Source organism: Balaenoptera borealis, assembly GCF_965194805.1.
Source record: "Balaenoptera borealis genome assembly, contig: HAP1_SCAFFOLD_1120, whole genome shotgun sequence".
NCBI lineage: Eukaryota > Metazoa > Chordata > Mammalia > Artiodactyla > Balaenopteridae > Balaenoptera > Balaenoptera borealis.
Window position 1 is genome coordinate 177,256 of NW_028123093.1, and position 22,358 is coordinate 199,613.

The following is a 22,358-nucleotide window of genomic DNA, read 5'->3' on the forward strand; positions in this document are numbered from 1 at the left end:
ATGGAAAATCGTGTATTGCAGCAGTATTTACAATAGCCAAGACATGGACGCAACAAAAATGTCCATCATCAGATGAATGGAAGAAAAAGTGGTCCATGTACACAATGCAATATTAGACACAGAAAAGAATGAAACAATGCCGTTTGCAGCACCATAGATGAGGCTACAGATAATCACACAACTTGAAGTAAGTCAGAGAGCGAGAGACACATATCCTATGATATCACGTATAGGTGTTACCTAAAAATTGATAGGAATGAACCTATTTCCACAGAGAAGGACACTCACGCGTTCAAATAACAAGCTTGTGGTTAACCAAATGGAAAGCTGTGAGGAATGTATAACGGAGGATATTGGGTTTAACAGACATATGCTAATACTTATAAAATATATAATCATCAGACATACCGAATACCAAGAGAGGTCTATACAACATTCTGTAATAACCTATATGGAACAGGATCCAAACATGAAAAGATATATGAATCAATGAAAGAGACTCTGTACACCTAGAACAAACACAACATTGCAATCAAATTTGCTCTGAGAAAAATGAAAATTAAACTGAGAATACCAACAACAAATAAGTAGACATAGTTTTTGGGGGTTTGTCCTGGCACATTCCACTCTACTCTACAACCTACAAACAGGACTTCCAGGAAGGCTCTGTTGCCCTAGTAACCAGAGTTGGGAATATAGAAATGCTGCCCCCTTGTGGCCGTTCCCTGCGACAGCAGCTTTAAACGCAGAACTAATGGTCATGTGATAGTCACAATTACTACAGGGCTGTAAACGACACCTGCCCTCAAAAAATGTCCTGGTGCAGGTAATGGCCACAGGAATTCACAGAACATGGCACATTTTTCAAGGAAACAATTTGAAGAGCTAAGTTTCTCTGTTTCACTTTAAAAAAAAGAAAAGAAAACGGACGTAGATAAAAACTCAATATCGGGAATTATTAGACGCATGCAAATCCAAACTACAATAAGGTATCACCACCCAACACTCAAAATGCCATCAGTAAAAATTCTACAAACAATAAATGCTGAAGGGGTTTTAGAGATCTGTGTACCCTCTAGTTGCTGGTGGGATGTAAACTGGTAACAGCCAGTAGCGAGAACAGAATGGAGGTGCGTTGAAAGGTACAAATTGAACGACCATATGATCTAGTAGGCCCACTGCTGGGCCTAACCCCTGAGAAGACCAGAATCCAAAAGACACAGGCTCGCAATCCTGCACTGCATCAATATTTACCATAGAAAAGACTTGGAAGTAACCAAAATGTCCATCAACAGATGAATGCACAAAGAAGAAGTGGTCCATGTACACAATGGAATATTCGCCATGGAAAAGGATGAAACACTGCTCTTTGCAGCACCATAGATGAGCCTAGAGATAATCACAGAACATGAGGTAAGTCGGAAAGCAGACAACAAATAACCCGTGATATCACTCCTAGCTGTTACCTAACAACTGACACGTATGAACATATTTCCACAGAGAAACACTCTCACAGACTTAGAAAACAAACTATGGTTATCTAAAAGGAAAGGTGGGAGGAATGGATACATTAAGATTAGGGTTACCATACGTATACAAATACATATTAAACACATGTATCAAAAAGACCGACCATATACCAAGGGAGGTCTACTGAACGCTCTGTAATAATTTACTCGGGGGCCTGCCTGGTGGCACCGTGGTTAAGAATCCGCCTGCCAATGCAGGGGACACAGGTTCGATCCCTGGTTCGGGAAGATCCCACATGCTGCAGAGCAACTAAGCTCGTGCACCACAACTAATGAGCCTACGCTCTGGAGCCCATGAGCCATAACTACTGAGCCCATGCACCACAACTACTGAAGCCCACACGCCTAGCGCCCATGCTCCACAACAAGAGAAGCCACTGCAGTGAGAAGCCCGTTCACCGCAACGGAGAGTAGCCCCCGCTCACCGCAACTGGAGAAAGCCCACATGCAGCAACGAAGATCCAACTCAGCCAAAAATAAATAAATAAATAAATAAAATTTATTAAAAAAATAATAGTAATTTACATGGGAAGAGGCTCTGTACATGAATAGATATATATAATGTTCAATTCAACCTGATTTTGTACACCCAGAACAAACACTATTCTACTCATTAACCCAATTTAAAAAATTAAAACCACGAACAACAATTAATCAGACATAAACTTATTGGGGTTTTCCCTGGCATGTCCCATTCTAATTTAGAACCTGGGAACACGACTTTCAGGAAGGCTCTGCTGCCCTAGTAACCAGATTTGGGAAAGGAGAAATGCTGCCGCCTTGTGGCCGTTTCCCACAATAGCACCTTTAAACACAGGGCTAACGGTCACTTGAGATTCACAGTAATTGTAGGGCCATAAATGACACGTGTCCTCAAAAAATGTCCTGGGGTAGGTAATGGCCAAAAAAGTTCACAATACGGAAAATTTTTCAAGAAAACAGTTTGAAGAGGTAAGTGTTACTCACTCTGTTGTTTTAAAAAAAGAAGAACATGGATAGAAGCTCAATATCAGGAATTATTGGTTGGATGCAAATCCAAACTACAAAAAGATTTCACCACCCAATATTCAAAATGCCATCCGGAAAAAGTCTACGAACAATGAATGCTGACGGGTTGGTGGAGAAATGCATACCCACTATGCTGATGGTTGGATGTAAAGTGGTAACAGCTAATCATGAGAACAGAATGGAGCTGCGTTTAAAAGGTAAAAATTGAGCTACCATATGATGCGGCCAATCCCCTAATGGGCCTATACCCTAAGAAGACCAGAATCGGAAAGGCACAGACAGGCAAACATGCACGGCAGCAATATTGAAATAGCCAAAACATGGAAGCAAAAAAAAGGTCCATAAACAGATGACTGGACAAAGAAGAAGTGGTACATGTACAGAATGGAATATTAGTTGCAAAAAATAATAAAAGAATGGCATATGCAGCACCACAGCTGAGCCTAGAGATAATCACACAACGTGAAGTAAGTCAATGCGAAAGACAAAGGTCCTATGATATCACTTATGGTATCTGAAAATTCATAAAAATGAACATATACCCATAGAGACAGACAATCTCAGATTGAGAAGACAAACTTGTGGTTAAGCCAATGAAAAGGTGTGAGGAATGGATAAATTAGGATATTGGGGTTAACAAACATATACTAATACATATAAAATATATCATCCCCAGAGTCCTATGGAATACCAAGAGTGGTCTACTCAACAATTTGTAATAACCTACATGGAAAAGGACACAAAGATCAATAGATATATGTATATGTGTTCATGAACAAGATTCTGTACACCTAGAACAAAAGACATATTTCAATCAAATTTGCTCTGATAAAAATTAAAACTTAAGGACACAAACAAGAATTAAGGAGGCTAAAACTTATGGGGGTTTGTCCTGGCACATTCCACTCTAATCTGCAACCAAAAAGCACAACTTGCAGCAAGGTTCTGTTTCCCTAGCAAGCAGAGTTGGCAACGTAGAAATGCTGCCACCCTAAGGCCGTTTCCTCAAACAGCAGCTTTCAATCCACTGCTAATGGTCATTCATATTCACAAGGACTGCAGGGCTGTAAATGACTCATGCCCTCAAAAACTGTCCTGGGGTAGGGAATGGCCAAAAAAATCCAAATGCGGCAAATTTTTCAGGAAGGCAATTTGAAGTTGTAAGTTTAGCTGAATCGTAAAAAAAAATGAAAAGGACATTGATAAACGCAAAACATCAGGAATTATTAGACGCATGCAAATCCAATCTACACAAAGGTATCACCTCACACTAGTCAGAATGACCATCAGCAAAAAGTCAACAAACAATAGATGTTGAAGAAGTTGTGGAGAATAGCGTAACCTCTCGGTCTATGTGGGATGTAAACTGGTAACAGCCAATAATAGGAACAGAATGGCAGTGCGTTTAAAGGTAAAAATTGAGTCACCATATGATCCGGAAGGTCCACTATTGGACCTGTCACCTGTGAAAGCCAGAATCAAAAAGACACAGGATGGAAAATCGTGTATTGCAGCAGTATTTACAATAGCCAAGACATGGACGCAACAAAAATGTCCATCATCAGATGAATGGAAGAAAAAGTGGTCCATGTACACAATGCAATATTAGACACAGAAAAGAATGAAACAATGCCGTTTGCAGCACCATAGATGAGGCTACAGATAATCACACAACTTGAAGTAAGTCAGAGAGCGAGAGACACATATCCTATGATATCACGTATAGGTGTTACCTAAAAATTGATAGGAATGAACCTATTTCCACAGAGAAGGACACTCACGCGTTCAAATAACAAGCTTGTGGTTAACCAAATGGAAAGCTGTGAGGAATGTATAACGGAGGATATTGGGTTTAACAGACATATGCTAATACTTATAAAATATATAATCATCAGACATACCGAATACCAAGAGAGGTCTATACAACATTCTGTAATAACCTATATGGAACAGGATCCAAACATGAAAAGATATATGAATCAATGAAAGAGACTCTGTACACCTAGAACAAACACAACATTGCAATCAAATTTGCTCTGAGAAAAATGAAAATTAAACTGAGAATACCAACAACAAATAAGTAGACATAGTTTTTGGGGGTTTGTCCTGGCACATTCCACTCTACTCTACAACCTACAAACAGGACTTCCAGGAAGGCTCTGTTGCCCTAGTAACCAGAGTTGGGAATATAGAAATGCTGCCCCCTTGTGGCCGTTCCCTGCGACAGCAGCTTTAAACGCAGAACTAATGGTCATGTGATAGTCACAATTACTACAGGGCTGTAAACGACACCTGCCCTCAAAAAATGTCCTGGTGCAGGTAATGGCCACAGGAATTCACAGAACATGGCACATTTTTCAAGGAAACAATTTGAAGAGCTAAGTTTCTCTGTTTCACTTTTAAAAAAAAGAAAGAAAACGGACGTAGATAAAAGCTCTATATCGGGAATTATTAGACGCATGCAGATCCAAACTACAAAAAGGTATCACCACCCAACTACTCAAAATGCCATCAGTAAAAAGTCTACAAACAATAAATGCTGAAGGGGTTTTAGAGATCTGTGTACCCTCTAGTTGCTGGTGGGATGTAAACTGCTAACAGCCAGTAGTGAGAACAGAACGGAGGTGCGTTGAAAGGTAAAAATTGAACTGCCATATGATCTAGTAGGCCCACAGCTGGGCTTAACCCCTGAGAAGACCAGAATCCAAAAGACACAGGCTGGCAATCCTGCACTGCATCAATATTTACCATAGCCAAGACTTGGAAGTAACCAAAATGTCCATCAACAGATGAATGCACAAAGAAGAAGTGGTCCATGTACACAATGGAATATTCACCATGGAAAAGGATGAAACACTGCTCTTTGCAGCACCATAGATGAGCCTAGAGATAATCACAGAACATGAGGTAAGTCGGAAAGCAGACGACAAATAACCTGGGATATCACTCCTAGCTGTTACCTAACAACTGACACGTATGAACATATTTCCACAGAGAAAGACTCTCACAGACTTAGAAAACAAACTATGGTTATCTAAAAGGAAAGGTGGGAGGAATGGATACATTAAGATTAGGGTTACCATACGTATACAAATACATATTAAACACATGTATCAAAAAGACTGACCATATACCAAGGGAGGTCTACTGAACGCTCTGTAATAATTTACACAGGGGCTTGCCTGGTGGCACCGTGGTTAAGAATCCGCCTGCCAATGCAGAGGACACAGGTTCGATCCCTGGTTCGGGAAGATCCCACATGCTGCAGAGCAACTAAGCTCGTGCACCACAACTAATGAGCCTACGCTCCGGAGCCCATGCACCACAACTACTGAAGCCCGCACGCCTACAGCCCATGCTCCGCAACAAGAGAAGCCACTGCAGTGAGAAGCCCGTGCACCGCAACGGAGAGTAGCCCCCACTCACTGCAACTGGAGAAAGCCCACATGCAGCAACGAAGATCCAACTCAGCCAAAAATAAATAAATAAATAAAATAAATTTATAAAAAAAAAAATAATAGTAATTTACATGGGAAGAGGCTCTCTACATGAATAGATATATATAATGTTCAATTGATCCTGATTGTGCACACCCAGAACAAACACTACTCTACTCATTACCCCCATTTAAAAAATTATAACCACGAACAAGAATTAATGAGACATAAAGTTATTGGGGTTTTCCCTGGCATATCCCATTCTAATTTACAACCTAGGAACACGACTTTCAGGAAGGCTCTGCTGCCCTAGTAACCAGATTTGGGAATGGAGAAATGCTGCCGCCTTGTGGCCGTTTCCCACAATAGCAGCTTTAAACACAGGGCTAACGGTCACTTGAGATTCACAGTAATTGTAGGGCCATAAATGACACGATTCCTCAAAAATGTCCTGGGGTAGGTAATGGCCAAGAAAGTTCATAATACGGAAAATTTTTCAAGAAAACTGTTTGAAGAGGTAAGTGTTACTCACTCTGTTATTTAAAAAAAAAGAAGAACATAAATAAAAGCTCAATGTCAGGAATTATTGGTTGGACGCAAATCCAAACTACAAAAACATTTCGCCACCCAATATTCAAAATGCCATCCGTAAAAAGTCTACAAACAATGAATGCTGACGGGTTGGTGGAGAAATGCATACCCACTATGCTGTTGGTTGGATGTAAAGTGGTAACAGCTAATCATGAGAACAGAATGGAGCTGCGTTTAAAAGGTAAAAATTGAGCTACCATATGATGCGGCCGATCCCCTAATGGGCCTATACCCTAAGAAGACCAGAATCGGAAAGGCACAGACAGGCAAACATGCACGGCAGCAATACTGAAATAGCCAAAACATGGAAGCAAAAAAAAGGGGTCCATAAACAGATGACTGGACAAAGAAGAAGTGGTACATGTACAGAATGGAATATTAGTTGCAAAAAATAATAAAAGAATGGCATATGCAGCACCACAGCTGAGCCTAGAGATAATCACACAACGTGAAGTAAGTCAGAATGCGAAAGACAAAGGTCCTATGATATCACTTATGGTATCTGAAAATTCATAAAAATGAACATATACCCATAGAGACAGACAATCTCAGATTGAGAAGACAAACTTGTGGTTAAGCCAATGAAAAGGTGTGAGGAATGGATAAATTAGGATATTGGGGTTAACAAACATATACTAATACATATAAAATATATCATCCCCAGAGTCCTATGGAATACCAAGAGTGGTCTACTCAACAATTTGTAATAACCTACATGGAAAAGGACACAAAGATCAATAGATATATGTATATGTGTTCATGAACAAGATTCTGTACACCTAGAACAAAAGACATATTTCAATCAAATTTGCTCTGATAAAAATTAAAACTTAAGGACACAAACAAGAATTAAGGAGGCTAAAACTTATGGGGGTTTGTCCTGGCACATTCCACTCTAATCTGCAACCAAAAAGCACAACTTGCAGCAAGGTTCTGTTTCCCTAGCAAGCAGAGTTGGCAACGTAGAAATGCTGCCACCCTAAGGCCGTTTCCTCAAACAGCAGCTTTCAATCCACTGCTAATGGTCATTCATATTCACAAGGACTGCAGGGCTGTAAATGACTCATGCCCTCAAAAACTGTCCTGGGGTAGGGAATGGCCAAAAAAATCCAAATGCGGCAAATTTTTCAGGAAGGCAATTTGAAGTTGTAAGTTTAGCTGAATCGTAAAAAAAAATGAAAAGGACATTGATAAACGCAAAACATCAGGAATTATTAGACGCATGCAAATCCAATCTACACAAAGGTATCACCTCACACTAGTCAGAATGACCATCAGCAAAAAGTCAACAAACAATAGATGTTGAAGAAGTTGTGGAGAATAGCGTAACCTCTCGGTCTATGTGGGATGTAAACTGGTAACAGCCAATAATAGGAACAGAATGGCAGTGCGTTTAAAGGTAAAAATTGAGTCACCATATGATCCGGAAGGTCCACTATTGGACCTGTCACCTGTGAAAGCCAGAATCAAAAAGACACAGGATGGAAAATCGTGTATTGCAGCAGTATTTACAATAGCCAAGACATGGACGCAACAAAAATGTCCATCATCAGATGAATGGAAGAAAAAGTGGTCCATGTACACAATGCAATATTAGACACAGAAAAGAATGAAACAATGCCGTTTGCAGCACCATAGATGAGGCTACAGATAATCACACAACTTGAAGTAAGTCAGAGAGCGAGAGACACATATCCTATGATATCACGTATAGGTGTTACCTAAAAATTGATAGGAATGAACCTATTTCCACAGAGAAGGACACTCACGCGTTCAAATAACAAGCTTGTGGTTAACCAAATGGAAAGCTGTGAGGAATATATAACGAAGGATATTGGGTTTAACAGACATATGCTAATACTTATAAAATATATAATCATCAGACATACCGAATACCAAGAGAGGTCTATACAACATTCTGTAATAACCTATATGGAACAGGATCCAAACATGAAAAGATATATGAATCAATGAAAGAGACTCTGTACACCTAGAACAAACACAACATTGCAATCAAATTTGCTCTGAGAAAAATGAAAATTAAACTGAGAATACCAACAACAAATAAGTAGACATAGGTTTTGGGGGTTTGTCCTGGCACATTCCACTCTACTCTACAACCTACAAACAGGACTTCCAGGAAGGCTCTGTTGCCCTAGTAACCAGAGTGGGGAATATAGAAATGCTGCCCCCTTGTGGCCGTTCCCTGCGACAGCAGCTTTAAACGCAGAACTAATGGTCATGTGATAGTCACAATTACTACAGGGCTGTAAACGACACCTGCCCTCAAAAAATGTCCTGGTGCAGGTAATGGCCACAGGAATTCACAGAACATGGCACATTTTTCAAGGAAACAATTTGAAGAGCTAAGTTTCTCTGTTTCACTTTTTAAAAAAAGAAAGAAAACGGACGTAGATAAAAGCTCTATATCGGGAATTATTAGACGCATGCAGATCCAAACTACAAAAAGGTATCACCACCCAACTACTCAAAATGCCATCAGTAAAAAGTCTACAAACAATAAATGCTGAAGGGGTTTTAGAGATCTGTGTACCCTCTAGTTGCTGGTGGGATGTAAACTGCTAACAGCCAGTAGTGAGAACAGAATGGAGGTGCGTTGAAAGGTAAAAATTGAACTGCCATATGATCTAGTAGGCCCACAGCTGGGCTTAACCCCTGAGAAGACCAGAATCCAAAAGACACAGGCTGGCAATCCTGCACTGCATCAATATTTACCATAGCCAAGACTTGGAAGTAACCAAAATGTCCATCAACAGATGAATGCACAAAGAAGAAGTGGTCCATGTACACAATGGAATATTCACCATGGAAAAGGATGAAACACTGCTCTTTGCAGCACCATAGATGAGCCTAGAGATAATCACAGAACATGAGGTAAGTCGGAAAGCAGACGACAAATAACCTGTGATATCACTCCTAGCTGTTACCTAACAACTGACACGTATGAACATATTTCCACAGAGAAAGACTCTCACAGACTTAGAAAACAAACTATGGTTATCTAAAAGGAAAGGTGGGAGGAATGGATACATTAAGATTAGGGTTACCATACGTATACAAATACATATTAAACACATGTATCAAAAAGACTGACCATATACCAAGGGAGGTCTACTGAACGCTCTGTAATAATTTACACAGGGGCTTGCCTGGTGGCACCGTGGTTAAGAATCCGCCTGCCAATGCAGAGGACACAGGTTCGATCCCTGGTTCGGGAAGATCCCACATGCTGCAGAGCAACTAAGCTCGTGCACCACAACTAATGAGCCTACGCTCCGGAGCCCATGCACCACAACTACTGAAGCCCACACGCCTACAGCCCATGCTCCGCAACAAGAGAAGCCACTGCAGTGAGAAGCCCGTGCACCGCAATGGAGAGTAGCCCCCACTCACTGCAACTGGAGAAAGCCCACATGCAGCAACGAAGATCCAACTCAGCCAAAAATAAATAAATAAATAAAATAAATTTATAAAAAAAAATAATAGTAATTTACATGGGAAGAGGCTCTCTACATGAATAGATATATATAATGTTCAATTGATCCTGATTGTGCACACCCAGAACAAACACTACTCTACTCATTACCCCCATTTAAAAAATTATAACCACGAACAAGAATTAATGAGACATAAAGTTATTGGGGTTTTCCCTGGCATATCCCATTCTAATTTACAACCTAGGAACACGACTTTCAGGAAGGCTCTGCTGCCCTAGTAACCAGATTTGGGAATGGAGAAATGCTGCCGCCTTGTGGCCGTTTCCCACAATAGCAGCTTTAAACACAGGGCTAACGGTCACTTGAGATTCACAGTAATTGTAGGGCCATAAATGACACGATTCCTCAAAAATGTCCTGGGGTAGGTAATGGCCAAGAAAGTTCATAATACGGAAAATTTTTCAAGAAAACTGTTTGAAGAGGTAAGTGTTACTCACTCTGTTATTTAAAAAAAAAGAAGAACATAAATAAAAGCTCAATGTCAGGAATTATTGGTTGGACGCAAATCCAAACTACAAAAACATTTCGCCACCCAATATTCAAAATGCCATCCGTAAAAAGTCTACAAACAATGAATGCTGACGGGTTGGTGGAGAAATGCATACCCACTATGCTGTTGGTTGGATGTAAACTGGTAACAGCTAATCATGAGAACAGAATGGAGCTGCGTTTAAAAGGTAAAAATTGAGCTACCATATGATGCGGCCGATCCCCTAATAGGCCTATACCCTAAGAAGACCAGAATCGGAAAGGCACACACAGGCAAACATGCACTGCAGAAATATTTACAATAGCCAAGCCATGCAAGCAAACAAAATGTCCATCAACAGATAAATGGACAAAGAAGAAGTGGTATACGTACCAAATGGAAGAGTAGGTTCGGAAAAAAAATGAACAATGCCGTTTTCAGGACTACACATGAGCCTAGAAATAATCATATTACGTTAAGTAAGTCAAAAGGGAATGACAAATATCCTATGATATCATTTATACACATTATCCTCAGATTGCTACCAATGAACATATTTCCACAGAAAAAGACACTCACAGACTTATAAAACAAACTAATGGTTAACCAAAATGAAAGGTGGGAGGATGGATAAATTAGGATTATGGGGCTAACATACATATACTAATGTATGTTAAGTGTATATAAACATATAACATATAAACTATATGCATTATAGAATCACCAATCCATATAAAATATATAATGACAAAACACCTACCAAATACCAAGGGAGGTCTACTCAACGTTCTGTAATAACATACATGGTAACAGGATCCGAAGATGAACAGACATATGTATGAATCATTGAGCAGATTCTGTACAGCCAGACAATCACAACACTCTAATCAAATTTACTGCAAAAAGAAATAGAAATTAAATTTTAAAAACAAACATAAGTAAGGAGACATAAACTTCTGGGGGCTTGTCCCAGCACATTCCACTCTAATTTACAACCTCGGAACACTACCTCCAAAAAGACTCTGTTGCCCTAGTAACAAGAGTTGAGAACGTAATAATGCTGCCGCCTTGTGGCTGTTTTCCACAACAGCAGCTTTAAACCCAGTGCTAATGGTCATTTAATAGTCACAAGGACTGCAGGGTTGTAAATGACACATGCCCTCAAAAAATGTCCAGGGGTAGGGAATAGGCAAGAAAATTCAACACATGACAAATTTTTCACGAAGTTAATATGAAGACGGAAGTTGTACTCACTCTTTAAAAAAAAAGGAAAAGAAAAAAAAAGGACATGCCTAAAGCTCAGTATAAGGAATTATTAGCCGCATGCAAATCCAACGTCCACAAAGGATTCAGCTCACACCAGTCAAATGACCATCAGCAAAAAGTCTACGAACTATAAATGCTGAAGAGGTTTTAGGGAACTGTGTACCTTCTAGCTGCTGGTGGGATGTAAAGTGGTAACAGCACTAATGAGAACTGAATGGAGCTGCTTTAAAAGGTAAAAATTGAGCTACCATATGATGCGGCCGAACCCCTAAGTGGGCCTATACCCTAAGAAGACCACAATCGGAAAGTCACAGACAGGCAAACAGGCACTGCAACAATACTGAAATAGCCAAGACATGGAAGCAAAAACAAGGTCCATAAACAAATGAATGGACAAAGACGAAGTGGTACATGTACAGAATGGAATATTAGTTGTGAAAAATAATAAAAGAATGGCATATGCAGCACCACAGATGAGCCTAGAGATAATCACACAACGTGAAGTAAGTCAGAATGCGAAAGACAAATATCCTATGATACCACTTATGGTATCTGAAAATTCATAAAAATGAACATATATCCATAGAGAAAGACAATCTCAGATTGAGAAGACAAACTTATGGTCAAGCCAATAAAAAGGTGTGAGGAATGGATAAATTAGGATATTGGGATTAACAAACATATACTAATACATATAAAATATATCATCCCCAAAGACCTATGGAATACCAAGAGTGGTCTACTCAACACTTTGTAATAACCTACATGGAAAAGAACACAAAGATAAATAGATATATGTATATGTGTTCATGAACAAGATTCTGTACACCTAGAACAAAAGACATATTTCAATCAAATTTGCTCTGATAAAAATTAAAACTTAAGGACACAAACAAGAATTAAGGAGGCTAAAACTTATGGGGGTTTGTCCTGGCACATTCCACTCTAATCTGCAACCTAAAAGCACAACTTGCAGCAAGGTTCTGTTTCCCTAGCAAGCAGAGTTGACAACGTAGAAATGCTGCCACCCTAAGGCCGTTTCCTCAAACAGCAGCTTTAAATCCACTGCTAATGGTCACTAATATTCACAAGGACTGCAGGGCTGTAAATGTCTCATGCCCTCAAAAACTGTCCTGGGGTAGGGAATGCCCAAAGAAATCCAAACACGCCAAATTTTTCAAGAAGGCAATTTGAAGTTGTAAGTTTAGCTGAATCGTAAAAAAAAAATGAAAAGGACATTGATAAACGCAAAACATCAGGAATTACTAGACGCATGCAAATCCAATCTACACAAAGGTATCACCTCACACTAGTCAGAATGACCATCAGCAAAAACTCAACAAACGACAGATGTTGAAGAAGTTGTGGAGAATAGTGTAACCTCTCCGTCTAAGTGGGATGTAAACTGGTAACAACCATATAATAGGAACAGAATGGCAGTGCGTTTAAAGGTAAAAATTGAGTCACCATATGATCCGGAAGGTCCACTATTGGACCTGTCACCTGTGAAAGCCAGAATCAAAAAGACACAGGATGGAAAATCGTGTATTGCAGCAGTATTTACAATAGCCAAGACTTGAAAGTAACCAAAATGTCCATCAACAGATGAATGCACAAAGAAGAAGTGGTCCATGTACACAATGGAATATTCGCCATGGAAAAGGATGAAACACTGCTCTTTGCAGCACCATAGATGAGCCTAGAGATAATCACAGAACATGAGGTAAGTCGGAAAGCAGACAACAAATAACCTGGGATATCACTCCTAGCTGTTACCTTACAACTGACACGTATGAACATATTTCCACAGAGAAAGACTCTCACAGACTTAGAAAACAAACTACGGTTATCTAAAAGGAAAGGTGGGAGGAATGGATACATTAAGATTAGGGTTACCATACGTATACAAATACATATTAAACACATGTATCAAAAAGACTGACCATATACCAAGGGAGGTCTACTGAATGCTCTGTAATAATTTACACGGGGGCTTGCCTGGTGGCACCGTGGTTAAGAATCCGCCTGCCAATGCAGGGGACACAGGTTCGATCCCTGGTTGGGAAGATCCCACATGCTGCAGAGCAACTAAGCTCGTGCACCACAACTAATGAGCCTACGCTCTGGAGCCCATGAGCCATAACTACTGAGCCCATGAACCACAACTACTGAAGCCCACACGCCTAGAGCCCGTGCTCCACAACAAAAGAAGCCACTGCAGTGAGAAGCCCGTGCACCGCAACGGAGAGTAGCCCCCGCTCACCGCAACTGGAGAAAGCCCACATGCAGCAACGAAGATCCAACTCAGCCAAAAATAAATAAATAAATAAATAAAGTTTATTAAAAAAATAATAGTAATTTACATGGGAAGAGGCTCTGTACATGAATAGATATATATAATGTTCAATTCAACCTGATTGTGTACACCCAGAACAAACACTATTCTACTCATTACCCCCATTTAAAAAATTAAAACCACGAACGACAATTAATGAGACATAAAGTTATTGGGGCTTTCCCTGGTATATCCCATTCTAATTTACAACCTGGGAACACGACTTTCAGGAAGGCTCTGCTGCCCTAGTAACCAGATTTGGGAATGGAGATATGCTGCCGCCTTGTGGACGTTTCCCACAATAGCAGCTTTAAACACAGGGCTAACGGTCACTTGAGAGTCACAGTAATTGTAGGGCCATAAATGACACGTGTCCTCAAAAAATGTCCTGGGGTAGGTAATGGTCATAAAAGTTCACAACACGGAAAATTGTTCAAGAAAACAGTTTGAAGAGGTAAGTGTTACTCACTCTGTTGTTTTAAAAAAAGAAGAACATGGATAGAAGCTCAATATCAGGAATTATTGGTTGGATGCAAATCCAAACTACAAAAAGATTTCACCACCCAATATTCAAAATGCCATCCGTAAAAAGTCTACGAACAATGAATGCTGACGGGTTGGTGGAGAAATGCATACCCACTATGCTGATGGTTGGATGTAAAGTGGTAACAGCTAATCATGAGAACAGAATGGAGCTGCGTTTAAAAGGTAAAAATTGAGCTACCTTATGATGCGGCCGATCCCCTAATGGGCCTATACCCTAAGAAGACCAGAATCGGAAAGGCACAGACAGGCAAACATGCACGGCAGCAATACTGAAATAGCCAAAACATGGAAGCAAAAAAAAGGGGTCCATAAACAGATGACTGGACAAAGAAGAAGTGGTACATGTACAGAATGGAATATTAGTTGCAAAAAATAATAAAAGAATGGCATATGCAGCACCACAGCTGAGCCTAGAGATAATCACACAACGTGAAGTAAGTCAGAATGCGAAAGACAAAGGTCCTACGATATCACTTATGGTATCTGAAAATTCATAAAAATGAACATATACCCATAGAGACAGACAATCTCAGATTGAGAAGACAAACTTGTGGTTAAGCCAATGAAAAGGTGTGAGGAATGGATAAATTAGGATATTGGGGTTAACAAACATATACTAATACATATAAAATATATCATCCCCAGAGTCCTATGGAATACCAAGAGTGGTCTACTCAACAATTTGTAATAACCTACATGGAAAAGGACACAAAGATCAATAGATATATGTATATGTGTTCATGAACAAGATTCTGTACACCTAGAACAAAAGACATATTTCAATCAAATTTGCTCTGATAAAAATTAAAACTTAAGGACACAAACAAGAATTAAGGAGGCTAAAACTTATGGGGGTTTGTCCTGGCACATTCCACTCTAATCTGCAACCAAAAAGCACAACTTGCAGCAAGGTTCTGTTTCCCTAGCAAGCAGAGTTGGCAACGTAGAAATGCTGCCACCCTAAGGCCGTTTCCTCAAACAGCAGCTTTCAATCCACTGCTAATGGTCATTCATATTCACAAGGACTGCAGGGCTGTAAATGACTCATGCCCTCAAAAACTGTCCTGGGGTAGGGAATGGCCAAAGAAATCCAAACACGCCAAATTTTTCAAGAAGGCAATTTGAAGTTGTAAGTTTAGCTGAATCGTAAAAAAAAATGAAAAGGACATTGATAAACGCAAAACATCAGGAATTATTAGACGCATGCAAATCCAATCTACACAAAGGTATCACCTCACACTAGTCAGAATGACCATCAGCAAAAAGTCAACAAACAATAGATGTTGAAGAAGTTGTGGAGAATAGCGTAACCTCTCGGTCTATGTGGGATGTAAACTGGTAACAGCCAATAATAGGAACAGAATGGCAGTGCGTTTAAAGGTAAAAATTGAGTCACCATATGATCCGGAAGGTCCACTATTGGACCTGTCACCTGTGAAAGCCAGAATCAAAAAGACACAGGATGGAAAATCGTGTATTGCAGCAGTATTTACAATAGCCAAGACATGGACGCAACAAAAATGTCCATCATCAGATGAATGGAAGAAAAAGTGGTCCATGTACACAATGCAATATTAGACACAGAAAAGAATGAAACAATGCCGTTTGCAGCACCATAGATGAGGCTACAGATAATCACACAACTTGAAGTAAGTCAGAGAGCGAGAGACACATATCCTATGATATCACGTATAGGTGTTACCTAAAAATTGATAGGAATGAACCTATTTCCACAGAGAAGGACACTCACGCGTTCAAATAACAAGCTTGTGGTTAACCAAATGGAAAGCTGTGAGGAATGTATAACGGAGGATATTGGGTTTAACAGACATATGCTAATACTTATAAAATATATAATCATCAGACATACCGAATACCAAGAGAGGTCTATACAACATTCTGTAATAACCTATATGGAACAGGATCCAAACATGAAAAGATATATGAATCAATGAAAGAGACTCTGTACACCTAGAACAAACACAACATTGCAATCAAATTTGCTCTGAGAAAAATGAAAATTAAACTGAGAATACCAACAACAAATAAGTAGACATAGTTTTGGGGGGTTTGTCCTGGCACATTCCACTCTACAACCTACAAACAGGACTTCCAGGAAGGCTCTGTTGCCCTAGTAACCAGAGTTGGGAATATAGAAATGCTGCCCCCTTGTGGCCGTTCCCTGCGACAGCAGCTTTAAACGCAGAACTAATGGTCATGTGATAGTCACAATTACTACAGGGCTGTAAACGACACCTGCCCTCAAAAAATGTCCTGGTGCAGGTAATGGCCACAGGAATTCACAGAACATGGCACATTTTTCAAGGAAACAATTTGAAGAGCTAAGTTTCTCTGTTTCACTTTTTAAAAAAAGAAAGAAAACGGACGTAGATAAAAGCTCTATATCGGGAATTATTAGACGCATGCAGATCCAAACTACAAAAAGGTATCACCACCCAACTACTCAAAATGCCATCAGTAAAAAGTCTACAAACAATAAATGCTGAAGGGGTTTTAGAGATCTGTGTACCCTCTAGTTGCTGGTGGGATGTAAACTGCTAACAGCCAGTAGTGAGAACAGAATGGAGGTGCGTTGAAAGGTAAAAATTGAACTGCCATATGATCTAGTAGGCCCACAGCTGGGCTTAACCCCTGAGAAGACCAGAATCCAAAAGACACAGGCTGGCAATCCTGCACTGCATCAATATTTACCATAGCCAAGACTTGGAAGTAACCAAAATGTCCATCAACAGATGAATGCACAAAGAAGAAGTGGTCCATGTACACAATGGAATATTCACCATGGAAAAGGATGAAACACTGCTCTTTGCAGCACCATAGATGAGCCTAGAGATAATCACAGAACATGAGGTAAGTCGGAAAGCAGACGACAAATAACCTGGGATATCACTCCTAGCTGTTACCTAACAACTGACACGTATGAACATATTTCCACAGAGAAAGACTCTCACAGACTTAGAAAACAAACTATGGTTATCTAAAAGGAAAGGTGGGAGGAATGGATACATTAAGATTAGGGTTACCATACGTATACAAATACATATTAAACACATGTATCAAAAAGACCGACCATATACCAAGGGAGGTCTACTGAACGCTCTGTAATAATTTACACGGGGGCTTGCCTGGTGGCACCGTGGTTAAAATCCGCCTGCCAATGCAGGGGACACAGGTTCGATCCCTGGTTCGGGAAGATCCCACATGCTGCAGAGCAACTAAGCTCGTGCACCACAACTAATGATCCTACGCTCTGGAGCCCACGAGCCATAACTACTGAGCCCATGCACCACAACTACTGAAGCCCGCACGCCTAGAGCCCGTACTCCGCAACAAGAGAAGACACTGCAGTGAGAAGCCCGTGCACCGCAACGGAGAGTAGCCCCCGCTCACCGCAACTGGAGAAAGCCCACATGCAGCAACGAAGATCCAACTCAGCCAAAAATAAATAAATAAAATTTACCAAAAAAATAATAGTAATTTACATGGGAAGAGGATCTGTACATGAATAGATATATATAATGTTCAATTGAACCTGATTGTGTACACCCAGAACAAACACTATTCTACTCATTACCCCAATTTAAAAAATTAAAACCACGAACGACAATTAATGAGACATAAAGTTATTGGGGCTTTCCCTGGCATATCCCATTCTAATTTACAACCTAGGAACACGACTTTCAGGAAGGCTCTGCTGCCCTAGTAACCAGATTTGGGAATGGAGAAATGCTGCCGCCTTGTGGCCATCTCCCACAATAGCAGCTTTAAACACAGGGCTAACGGTCACTTGAGATTCACAGTAATTGTAGGGCTGTAAATGACACGTGTCCTCAAAAAATGTCCTGGGGTAGGTAATGGCCAAAAAAGTTCACAACACGGAAAATTTCTCAAGAAGACAGTTTGAAGAGGTAAGTGTTACTCACTCTGTTGTTTTAAAAAAAGAAGAACATGGATAAAAGCTCAATATCAGGAATTATTGGATGGATGCAAATCCAAACTACAAAAAGATTTCGCCACCCAATATTCAAAATGCCATCCGTACAAAGTCTACAAACAATGAATGCTGACGGGTTGGAGGAGAAAGGCATACCCACTATGCTGTTGGTTGGATGTAAAGTAGTAACAGCTAATCAGGAGAAAAGAATGGAGCTGCGTTTAAAAGGTAAAAATTGAGCTACCATATGATGCGGCCGATCCCCTAATGGGCCTATACCCTAAGAAGACCAGAATCGGAAAGGCACAGACAGGCAAACATGCACTGCAGCAATATTGAAATAGCCAAGACATGGAAGCAAAAAAAAGCTCCATAAACAAATGAATGGACAAAGAAGAAGTGGTACATGTACAGAATGGAATATTAGTCGTGAAAAAAAATAAAAGAATGGCATATGCAGCACCACAGATGAGCCTAGAGATAATCACACAACGTGAAGTAAGTCAGAATGCGAAAGACAAATGTCCTATGATATCACTTATGCTATCTAAAAATTCATAAAAATGAACATATATCCATAGAGAAAGACAATCTCAGATTGAGAAAACAAACTTATGGTTAAGCCGATGAAAAGGTGTGAGGAATGGATAAATTAGGATATTTGGGTTAACAAACATATACTAATACATATAAAATATATCATCCCCAAAGACCTATGGAATACCAAGAGTGGTCTACTCAACACTTTGTAATAACCTACATGGAAAAGGAGGCAAAGATGTATACATATATGTATATGTGTACATGAACAAGATTCTGTACACCTAGAACAAAAGACATTTTTCAATCATATTTGCTGTGATAAAAATTAAAACTTAAAGACAGACACAAGAATTAAGGAGGCTAAAACTTATGGGGTTTTGTCCTGGCACATTCCACTCTAATCTGCAACCTAAAAGCACAACTTGCAGCAAGGTTCTGTTTCCCTAGCAAGCAGATTTGGCAACGTAGAAATGCTGCCACCCTAAGGCCGTTTCCTCAAACAGCAGCTTTAAATCCACTGCTAATGGTCACTAATAGTCACAAGGACTGCAGGGCTGTAAGTGACTCATGCCCTCAAAAACTGTCCTGGGGTAGGGAATGCCCAAAGAAATCCAAACGCGGCAAATTTTTCAAGAAGGCAATTTGAAGTTGTAAGTTTAGCTCAATCTTTAAAAAAATGAAAAGGACATTGATAAATGCAAAACATCAGGAATTATTAGACGCATACAAATCCAATCTACACAAAGGTATCACCTCTCACCAGTCAAAATGACCATCAGCAAAATGTCAACAAACGATAGATGTTGAAGAAGTTGTGGAGAATAGCGTAAGCTCTCGGTCTAAGTGGGATGTAAACTGGTAACAGCCAATAATAGGAACAGAATGGCAGTGCGTTTAAAGGTAAAAATTGAGTTACCATATGATCCAGAAGGCCCACTCTTGGGCCTGTCACATGTTAAAGGCAGAATCAAAAAGAATCAGGATGGAAAATCGTGTATTGCAGCAGTATTTACAATAGCCAAGACATGGAAGCAAACAAAATGTCCATCAACAGATAAATGGACAAAGAAGAATTGGTGTACCTACCGAATGGAATAGTAGCCTCGGAAAAGAAATGAACAATGCCGTTCTCAGGACTACACATGAGCCTAAAAATAATCATATTACGTTAAGTAAGTCAAAAGGGAATGACAAATATCCTATGATATCATTTATACATGTTATCCTAAGATTGCTACCAATGAACATATTTCCACAGAAAAAGACACTCACAGACTTATAAAACAAACTAATGGTTAACCAAAATGAAAGGTGGGAGGATGGATAAATTAGGACTATGGGGCTAACATACATATACTAATGTATGTTAAGTGTATATAAACATATAACATATAAACTATATGAAATATATAATCACCAATACATATAAAATATATAATGACAAAATACCTACCAAATACCAAGGGAGGTCTACTCAACATTCTGTAATAACATACATGGTAACAGGATCTGAAGATGAACAGATATATGTATGAATCATTGAGCAGATTCTGTACAGCCAGACAATCACAACACTCTAATCAAATTTCCTCCGATAAGAAATATAAATTAAATTTAAAAAACGAACCTAAGTAAGTAGACATAAACTTCTGTGGTCTTGTCCCAGCACATTCCACTCTAATTTACAACCGAGGAATACGACGTCCAGGAAGACTCTGTTGTCCTAGTAACAAGAGTTGAGAACGTAATAATGCTGCCGACTTTTGGCTGTTTCCCACAACAGCAGCATTAAACCCAGTGCTAATGGTCGCTTAATAGTCACAAGGACTGCAGGTCTGTAAATGACACCTCCCTCAAAAAATGTCCTGGGGTAGGGAATAGGCAAGAAAATTCAACACATGACAAATTTTTCAAGAAGTTAATATGAAGACGGAAGTTGTACTCACTCTTTAAAAAAAAAGGAAAAGAAAAAAAAAGGACATGCCTAAAGCTCAGTATAAGGAATTATTAGCTGCATGCAAATCCTTCGTCCACAAAGGTTTCAGCTCTCACCAGTCAAATGACCATCAGCAAAACGTCTACAAACTATAAATGCTGAAGAGGTTTTAGGGAACCGTGTACTTTCTAGCTGCTGGTGGGATGTAAAGTGGTAACAGCACTAATGAGAACAGAATGGAGCTGCGTTTAAAAGGTAAAAATAGACCTACCATATGATGCGGCCAATCCCCTAATGGGCCTATACCCTAAGAAGACCAGAATCGGAAAGGCACAGACAGGCAAACATGCACTGCAGCGATACTGAAATAGCCAAGACATGGAAGCAAAAAAAAGGTCCATAAACAGATGAATGGACAAAGAAGAAGTGGTACATGTGCAGAATGGAATACTAGCCAGGAAAAAAAATAAAAGAATGGCATATGCAGCACCACAGATAAGCCTAGAGATAATCACACAACGTGAAGTAAGTCAGAATGTGCAAGACAAATGTCCTATGATATCACTTATGGTATCTGATAATTCATAAAAATGAACATGTTTCCATTGAGAAAGACAATCTCAGATTGAGAAGACAAACTTGTGGTTAAGCCAAAGAAAAGGTGTGAGGAATGGATAAATTAGCATATTGGGGTTAACAAACATATACTAATACATATAAAATATATCATCCCCAGAGACCTATGGAATACCAAGAGTGGTCTACTCAACAATTTGTAATAAACTACATGGAAAAGGAAAAGGACACAAAGATCAATAGATATATGTATATGTGTTCATGAACAAGATTCTGTACACCTAGAACAAAAGACATTTTTCAATCAAATTTGCTCTGATAAAAACTACAACTTAAAGACACAAACAAGAATTAAGGAGGCTAAAACTTATGGGGGTTTGTCCTGGCACATTCCACTCTAATCTGCAACCTAAAAGCACAACTTGCAGCAAGGTTCTGTTTCCCTAGGAAGCAGAGATGGCAACGTAGAAATGCTGCCATCCTAAGGCCGTTTCCTCAAACAGCAGCTTTGAATCCACTGCTAATGGTCATTCATATTCACAAGGACTGCAGGGCTGTAAATGACTCATGCCCTCAAAAACTGTCCTGGGGTAGGGAATGGCCAAAAACATCCAAACGAGACAAATTTTTCAAGAAGGCAATTTGATTG

At 39.6% G+C, this 22,358-nt stretch overlaps 1 long non-coding RNA gene across 2 annotated transcripts; it reads left to right on the forward strand.

Moving 5' to 3' along the window:
- Positions 1–1,537: 1,537 nt before the first annotated feature.
- Positions 1,538–18,314, forward strand: LOC309621893. 2 transcript variants are annotated; one of them, XR_014240318.1, is made up of 3 exons: positions 1,538–1,648; positions 13,777–13,864; positions 17,893–18,314. It is a non-coding gene; the product is annotated as an uncharacterized lncRNA (long non-coding RNA). The 2 variants fall into 2 exon arrangements; XR_014240319.1 differs by lacking the exon at positions 1,538–1,648 and having other exon boundaries at positions 13,733–13,864.
- Positions 18,315–22,358: the final 4,044 nt, after the last annotated feature.